Raw genomic sequence first — 9,351 nt, 5'->3', positions numbered from 1 at the left:
GGCTAGGAAAGTTGCAGAAGAGGTATGGACTGGTCATGATGTTAGTTTTGATAACTTACGGATTTTTGGTTGTCCTGCTTATGTGTATGTACCTGCTGATGAGAGATCCAAACTTGATGCAAAATCGAAGGAGTGCATTTTTCTGGGTTACAAGAAAGGTGTCAAAGGATTCAAGTTCTGGGATCCAGTTGCGAAGAAAATTGTGATCAGTAGAGATGTTGTTTTTGATGAACAATCCATGTTGCAACAGAAGAAAGACACGACAGTGGTGGATTTCGAGCATTTTCCAGTTGAGAAACCAGAAACGCCTCAACCGACTTCTGGTGGTTCCACTACGGATGATTTGCAGGATTATAGTCTCGCCAGAGACAGGGTGAGACGGACGAATATAAAGCCTCCGAGTAGATTGGGTTTTGAAGACTTGGTCTCTTTTGCACTTATTGTTAGTAGTGATGATCCGGTTACTTTTCACGATACTGTTACTAGTCAGGAAAACGACAAGTGGATGGCAGCCATGGTTGAGGAGATGGAGTCTTTGAATCACAATCGTACATGGGAGTTGGTTCCCCTTCCTGAGGGTAAAAAGTCGATTGGTTGCAAATGGGTGTATAAGAAGAAACCAGCAGTAACAGAAAAAGAGGGGGATAAGTTCAAGGCTCGTTTGGTAGCGAAGGGTTTTTCACAGCAGAAAGGAGTTGATTATGATGAAATCTTTTCTCCTGTGGTCAGACACACTTCAATCCGAGCAGTACTTGCATTGGTGGTCAGTTGAGATTTGCATTTAGAGCAGATGGATGTTAAAACTGCTTTTTTGCATGGTGATTTAGAGGAGCAGATCTACATGCGACAACCTGAAGGTTTCACTCAACCTGGAAACGAGCATTTAGTTTACAGATTGAAGAAATCTTTGTACGGGTTGAAACAGTCTCCGAGACAGTGGTATAAACGGTTTGACTCCTATATGATCAAGATTGGCTACAACCGATGTGAGTATGATTGTTGTCTCTATGTTAAGAGCCTTGATGATGGTTCTTTTATTTTTGTATTACTGTATGTTGATGATATGTTGATTGCTGCGAAGAACATGGATGATGTTATCGGTTTGAAAACTTTATTGAGTCAGGAATTTGATATGAAAGATTTAGGTGCTGCAAAGAAAATTCTTGGAATGGAAATTTGCAGGGACAGAGACTCAAGGAAACTGTGGCTATCTCAACGGGGTTATGTTAAAAAAAATACTAGAAAGGTTTGTTATGAGCAGCGCAAAACCAGTTAGCACTCCATTGGCGAACCACTTTAAGCTCTCATCAGAACAGTGCCCTAAGACAGATAAGGAAGCTGAAGATATGGTAAAGGTTCCGTATTCTAATGATGTTGGCTGCTTGATGTATGCAATGGTATGTACTCGTCCTGATTTAGCTCATGTTGTTAGTCAAGTTTGTAAGTACATGTCTAAACCTGGTAAGCAACATTGGGAAGCAGTCAAGTGGATCTTTCGGTACTTAAAGGGTACTGTGGGACATGAAATTGTTTTTGGTAGTTAACGAGATAATCATTTGGTTGTAGGATATGTGGATTCAGACTATGCAGGTGACTTGGATAATAGAAGATCTACGACAGGGTATGTTTTTACTCTTGGTGGAGGACCTATTTGTTGGAAGTTTACTGTTCAATCTGTTGTGGCACTATCTACAACTGAAGCTGAGTACATGGCAGCGGCTGAAGCTACAAAAGAAGCTTTATGGCTCACTGGTTTAGTGAAGGAGTTGGGTGTTCAGCAAGGTAGAGTTCAGTTGCTCTGCGACAATCAAAGTGCTATTCACTTAGGTAAGAATCAAGTATATCGTGTTAGAACTAAGCACATTGATGTACGTTTTCACAAGATCAGAGAGTTGGTTGCATCTGGAGAGATTTTGTTTCAGAAGGTACACACTGATGAGAATGTCGCTGATATGTTCACCAAGCCAGTTACAACAGACAAGTTCAAGCATTGCTTGGACTTGTTGAATGTTTCAACTTGTTAAAGAAGTAAGGTAACACAACCCACATTGAATGTTTCCTAAGGGGCGGGATATTCGCCAAGGTGGAGATTTGTAAGGTATGACTCATAAATATACCGGTAAAGAGGACAGGGGATGGAGTGGAGTGAGCGAAGCGAACGCAGCGAACATCAACTGTCCTTACAAAGAAAGTCTTGTAGAGGGGGTTACGATTATGTGGGTTGGGGGTACGAGGGTTGCGCCCCCGCGGTACGGTACAAGGTTAATTTTGTAATTATGTACCAGGGTTTTCTATTATAAATAGAGATGTAACCTAAACTTATTATCATTGAATAAAAATTTTCTAGCGCCGCCTAGGCACCGAGGACGTAAGCACATTGCCAAACCTCGTTAAAATTCTTGTGTTCTTTCGTTTACGTTGCCCGATTTATCAACATAGAGCGATGTTCAATACACCTTCTCTTCAAGAAGAAAACGAAGACAATCAAGACGGACGACCTTGACGTACTCGACAAGCCTCGAACCATTATCACTAGACCACTCTTCGATATCGTCAAGAACTAAGAAAATATAAATAAATTGTATTATCCATTGCGTTACTTTTATTATTATTTTGTAATAAAATTATTTTGTATTTATTTAATTTTTTAAATATTATTTTTTTGAATTATATTAAAAAACTAGTCACGTTGATGTGACGAGTTTCAACGATTAATTTTTTTAATTTCAAAAGTTATCCATTGCACAACAGTTAGTTTTTTTAAAATTCAAAGAAAACTCGTCACGTCAACTTGATGAGTTCTATAATTTTTTCTAAAATATTAAATAATTTTTTTAAAAAAATATTTTTTTAGTAGACTTATCACGTCGATTTACGAGTCTCGCTGAATATGTTAAAATATTAGCCCACATGGGACTCACTTACATGTGACCATAATTCTAGACAAACTTGTCACTTTTTTGCACATTACTATAGTAATTATCGTGGATTACAAAATAAGTTCTCACATGGCTTATTGGGCCAATTAATTTATTCGCTCGGGGTATTGACTAAAAGAACCCCAAAAATCGAGACTTAAAAGAGATTAGAAAAAAATATAAAAAAATTTACATGTAAGTGACGAATTTCATAAAATATATTAAAAACAGGACTTGTCATGTGAATCGAAAGAAGATTATATAGAACTCATCATATTCTCATGACGAGATCTATTTATTTTATTATATTTTATGAAATTCGTTACTCTCAAACGAAGAATAAAAATTTAATGCTTATTGTATCAAATAATCTAAATCTTTAAAAAAATCTCAAACACCTATATTTAAAAATAAAAATTACTTGAATTATTTGACCAACGAAGTCTTGTTTTGTATTCTAAATAAATTTAAAGTGATAATGTTGTTTACATTTTGTAAGGATTATTATAAAAAAATGTTTGAATTGTATTTTTTTTAATTTAGGTGTATAATTTTTTTTCAGTTAATATATGTGTCAAACGTTATAAATAGGGATTGACATAGATTGAGTTTGATCGGATTTTCGGTCCACTCGACCTGACCTGAAAATTATGCATCCTCCACCCGACCCGAACATGACTCGTCGTTTTGAGATAAAATATGATCCCGACCCGACCCGAAATAATATTTTTATTAAAATAATATTAATTTTATTCAATAAAAATAGAGATTTAAGTGAAAAATATATATTGGAGGGGTATTATTATAATTATCCCTAAATATAAGGTAAAATTACAATTTTTTTCGGATCGGGTCGAGTTCGATTTTTTCAAAAAAAAATTAAAAAAACTGAAAATAGTTATTAATTTAAGTATTTTGATCGTAATAATCCAGATTGAGTACTGCAGAGACGAGGACGACCCTCCCAACCTATTTACTCCATTCACAGACATCAATGTTTGAACGTCTAACTTTACTTAAAGGATCCAGTAGACCAATGAATTGTTGGTCCATTCTCCCCTTTCCTCCCGTAGAGAAATCAATTCTCCTCTCACTCTTCGTCCATGCACTCCTTTGTCCCCTCCCTCCTTAATCCTCGTTAAATTCTTTATTCCTTAAAGATTTAGAATCTTCACCTACTAAATATAGAATTAAAAATTTAAGAATTTGAGATGATAAAAAAGATTACGATCAATTGATGGGTGAGCGACTATAAAAATAATGATCGAAAATAAAAAAAACTATAGCTTTAAATTATAAATTTTAATGAGACAATACTTTTATATTGCAAGAGCTTACCCAAAATCCACTAGATTAAGAGGGAAATGAAAAAAAAATGTAAGAACCCTTGTCTTTGGAGAGCTTACCGTCGATTGGAATCTTGGGGAAGAAAATGAAAATTTTAATTTAGTACTCAACAATTTTTTAAAAATTATCGGTTTAGTCCTTAAAAGATTTTTCAAGATGTTAAAACTCTTTCTCTACGAAGAAAAATTCATCCTTGAATTTTCTTATTTGATCAAAAAAATCTACGGTTTTGTGATTTCTCTATAAAACTTTTATTAATGGAATAATTTATGCCTCAATTTCTTGATACCATACTAAAAAATTCTCACGAGTTACTCTTCGTAAGCCAAATATGGTTGAATCTTAATGTCTTCTAGAGTGAGATCATGCGAAGGATCCAATTTGTATCTTATGAGCATTGATACATGGAAAACATTGTAAATTCTAACTAAATCTAGAGGCAGAGCCGATTAATAATTCACTGGACCAATTCTTTTCAAGCGAGAGTTGCACTTTGCACTTTTCCTTCCAAATTGAAGCGTTTTATTCTACCAAGAGACCTTGAAAAATACTTTCTTTTTCACCTCATACTCAAAATATTTTTTTTCTTCAAATCAGAGTAAATTTCTATCTGTCTAAAGCTATCTTAAGGTTGTCTTGAATAATCTTTAATTTATCTTCGACATTCTTAACTAAATCGGGATCAATCACTTAACGATCATGAAACTCAAACCAATTTAAAAGACTCTAACATCTCTTACGAAACAAAACCACATATGAGACCATCTTAATACTCGATTGATAATTATCGTAAATTTATCACATTAAAAATCCAAAATCTCTTTAGAGGGGCGACGAGTTTCGGATAGGCCTGTAAATGAACTGAACGTTCAGCGAACCGTTCATGAACCGTGCGGCGGGAAGTTCGTTTATGTGCGTTTATTTATTAAATGAACGAACATGAACAAGATTTTTTGTTCGTTTAATTAAATGAACGAACATGAACATAGGTCTCGTTCGTTCATTTACGTTCGTGAACGTTCGATTATGTTCGTTCGGTTATGTTCGTTTATGTTCGTTCGATTATGTTCGTTTATGTTCATTCATTTATGTTTAACCCAATCTTCTTAAATTAATTTTGGTGACCAATTTGTAAGTATCTTAAAAATATCAATTAATATGATATTCTGATTACCAACTCCATAATTAATCCAATTTTATTTGGAGATTAAATCCAATATGTTAACCTGTGAGGCACCTCGCACCTATATTCATTTCCCCCTTTTTTTCCCAAACCCTAGTGTTCACTAGAGAGTGGAGACGATCGCTGAAAGCTTCAAAACAAGTTATATTATAGTGCAATATGAAGTTTTACATGTTTGTTTTCATCTCTTTCTCTGTTTTATTTGACTTAATAGTTGATATGTAAAGTTATTGCAGGTATCTTCACATCTAAAACTCAAGAAAACATCATACTTATTTCTAGAAATAGATGGGAATATAAAGGTAACAATCGGAAGTATACGAGCATCAGTAAAGAGAAAAATATATAGAATTTACCAGAAAACAAAACAAAGGTTTCTATGCAATTTCTGAAAAGAGTGTAATAGCGGAAAATGATTGTTCATATGTAATCACGGACCACTAAGATAAATGTTATAGCGTTAAATTAAAGTTGTGTGAATCATTTAATATCTTTAAAAGATCGATCGAAATATTTGATATCTTCAAACATTTCATCACTGCTAATCAACTCTTATGCTATTTATCACTGTAGATTTGGTTGATTTGCATTGTCGACTATTTTTCATGAAAGAACAATGGAAGGTAGGGTCTCCAACGTTTATGTTCGTTTATGTTCGTGTTCATTTATGTTTGTGTTCGTTTATGTTCGTGTTCGTTTATGTTCGTTTGTTTATTAAATGAACGAACATGAACAAATTATATTCCTTAATAAACGAACATGAACAAAAAAAATTTGTTCGTTTATGTTCGTGTTCGTTTATGTTCGTCTATTTATTAAATGAATGAACATGAACATACATCCGTTCGTGTGCGTTCGGTTCGTTTACAGGCCTAGTTTCGGATGTATTTTATTTGTTAAGCCCAAAGAACATAAAGAGAATTAGGGCCGGAGCTAGGACTCAGATAGTTTTACACGGGCTTCAATCCCTCTACAGAAACCCCAATTTTTACAGCTATAAATAAATATATAGGCCAACACAGTATGGCCCTCGCCTCTTCTTAAGCTCCGCCTTGGTTGTATTCGTGGATTGTTTATTTTTTATTTATCTGTCTGAGGTTTCTTTCTGAAAGAAGATGGCGGTGATGACTCCATGAAATTCAAGCTCAACAGACCGGAATGCAGGCTTCTCATCTCTTGAGAACTTTGCGTGTCGACCACCCCGCTGAACTGAGCCATCTTCTTTTGTAGAAGGTCAGCTGGCATAATCGAACCTGTAACTTTATCGCCACCACTGAGCAATCTCTTTAGGTTTGATCTTCATAAATCTGATTAGTCGTATGATTTTTCAAGATTTCAAATAGTGGATGAAGAAATTATGGTTTTACTTGTTGATCAAGCGACGAGATTGGAAAAATATCTTACAACACCTTCCTACATAGGTTTTTTTAAAGGCTATGGATGAGAAGAACATTTTCCTTTCTGATGACGATGATTACAATTTGTAATTCTTTTTCTTGGAACAAAAAATGTCAAATCCATACCATTAAACAAAAACCAACAACGTTGTTCGGCGGATTAAAGAAAAATCTCACTGCCCTTGGATTAATAGATCTCAAGGTTTAGAAGATGGGAATGGTTAGGCCTAAAGAAGGTTCAGCGGATCGTTCAAGAATAGTTTGGCGGGAAGTTGCTTTATTTATTAAACAAACGAATATGAAAAAGATTTTATGTTCGCTTAATTAAATAAAAGAACACGAACAAATATCTCGTTCGTGAATGTTTGATAATTTGTTCATTTATGTATGTATGCATATATTTGTTTACATTCGTTTGTATTTGCTCATTTATGTTTGTGTATGTTTATTTTTGTCCGTTCGTTCGTTTAACTCTGAAGTTATAGGTTAATGAATAATGAATTTTATGTGGTTATTGGTGGTATTGTTTACAATCATATATTGTGTTTAATTATGTTCATTTATTTTGTTTGTTTGTATTCATTTACGTTTGTTTATTATGTTCGTTTATTATTTAAATAAATAAATACAAACAAGTTATATTCCTTAATGAACGAATATTAACAAAAGTTTTTGTGTTCGTTTATATTCGTGTGTGTTCATTTATTCAATTAAAATTAAACGATTCGTGTTCGCTTAGTTCATTTACAAGCCTAAGAATGATGCTACGGTAGAACACACACAATCATGGAGAAGATTGTTATTGATTACTTTTATGATGGACGGGACAAATGCATTAAATCTTTTAGAAAGTCAAGTGTATTTTTATTATTTTAAAAAATGATTAAATTTATTGTAATATGTTAAGTAAAATTAATATATATATATATATATATATACATACCTACTACTGTAAAGGGATCTAAGAATTTTCTCATTTACTCTCGAGGATTGAGACCTATGTATCCCTTAAAATGAATGGTCAACTCTTGAGAGTTTTTTTGTGTCGAGGAGATTATTTGTGACATATTAATTGGTAGACTAATAAATAATATTTATTAATAAAATATTTGATTAAATTAATAAAATGATGCAAATTATATAAATTTAATTAAAACTAACAAGTGATAGGAGTTAAACATACAAATTAAAGTATCATTTAAAAATAATTAATCATCCATATAAAACCATTATATGTTTTAAAAAAAAATCAGCATTGGATTTATTTTTTAAAATATTTTATCAATAAATTCGTGTGATTAAATGAAGAGAAAATAACCTCAGTGACCGAAAATGTCTTATAATATACGAATTTAACCAACTTTTTTTGGATTTGCCAAAATGACCAACAAATTCGCAACGCGAACTTTAATTTCGCAACCCAGTTTCCAATTTCGCAACGCGAATATTTAAATCGCAACGTGAATTTGTAAATCGCAACACAGAAGTCAAATTCGCAACGCGATAGTCAAATTCGCAACACAAAGTCAAATTCGTAAAGCGATAGTCAAATTCGCAACGCGAATTTGTAAATCGCAACACAGAAGTCAAATTCGCAACGCGAAAGTCAAATGTTTTTACGCGAAACATAATATTAATTTCGCAACACAAATGTAAACAGTGTTATCGTAAATCATCTCTAACCTAAAACCCTAAATCACAACTCAGTCTCATCTCCATCTCTCACTCTCTACGGCGACATCCGTCCCCATCTCCGACGAAATCCGTCTTGTAGATACTCGATTTGTCCGGGGTTATGTCGGAGCAGACCCGAAGCCATGGCAACCTAACCCGACCCCAAGCCAATTGAAGGCCCAATTTAAACCCAATGATCTAGCAGAGTATTTACCAGTTCACGTGAGGATTCCCTAAAACAATGGGAATTTATTTTAGCCGTGTATGATAACTGGTAAGTTATCAAAAATTACCAATAAGATCGGGTCCATGATTTTGAAGAGGGAAGGAAACTGTAAATGGAGTGGGGTCGGTTTTTTATCAGCGAATGGTAAAAGGTCAGACAGGTTCTAGCTCGAGTAAGTCTGTCGAATCGAGGCAAGAGGTGGCGAGCCTCAAAAGAGTAGCCGGAGAGAGTCAAGAAAAGCTCAAGCAAAGCAAGCACCAAGTGAAGATTTTATCGAAAGAAAAGGATTCTTTAGAGCAGCGATTACAAAAGAGTCAAGCTCAGAATGAGAAGTTGAAGGAGAAAATTTCAAGTTTAGATACTGTATTACGACGATACCGAAACAGGGAAGGTAGCTCGAGCCAGGGGGAGGTTAAAAGTCTGAAAAAACAAGTGAGTGAGCTTGAAGCCATGGTTCAAAATTTTCAGAGGCAAGCAAGTGAGCTATCGATAGTTCCTTATGAGGGGGATATACAATGGCGTTTTCGAAGGGAGCGAGCTCAGGCAAGAGTTAAGCAAAGAGAGGATCTTATTGCTTGTTACCTAGGACACACGCAGAGATTAGCT

At 34.3% G+C, this 9,351-nt stretch overlaps 1 non-coding gene across 1 annotated transcript; it reads left to right on the top strand.

Moving 5' to 3' along the window:
• The first annotated feature begins 6,562 nt into the window (after positions 1-6,562).
• On the top strand, positions 6,563-6,667 carry LOC120210775. Its single transcript, XR_005524528.1, has one exon. It is a non-coding gene; the product is annotated as a small nucleolar RNA Z107/R87 (small nucleolar RNA).
• Positions 6,668-9,351: the final 2,684 nt, after the last annotated feature.

The sequence above is a fragment of the Hibiscus syriacus genome, unplaced genomic scaffold (assembly GCF_006381635.1).
Source record: "Hibiscus syriacus cultivar Baekdansim isolate YM2019G1 unplaced genomic scaffold, ASM638163v2 tig00109926_pilon, whole genome shotgun sequence".
Taxonomy (NCBI): Eukaryota; Viridiplantae; Streptophyta; class Magnoliopsida; order Malvales; family Malvaceae; genus Hibiscus; species Hibiscus syriacus.
The sequence above is the reverse complement of the archived record's forward strand: the minus strand, read 5'-3'. Positions and strand labels throughout refer to the sequence as shown.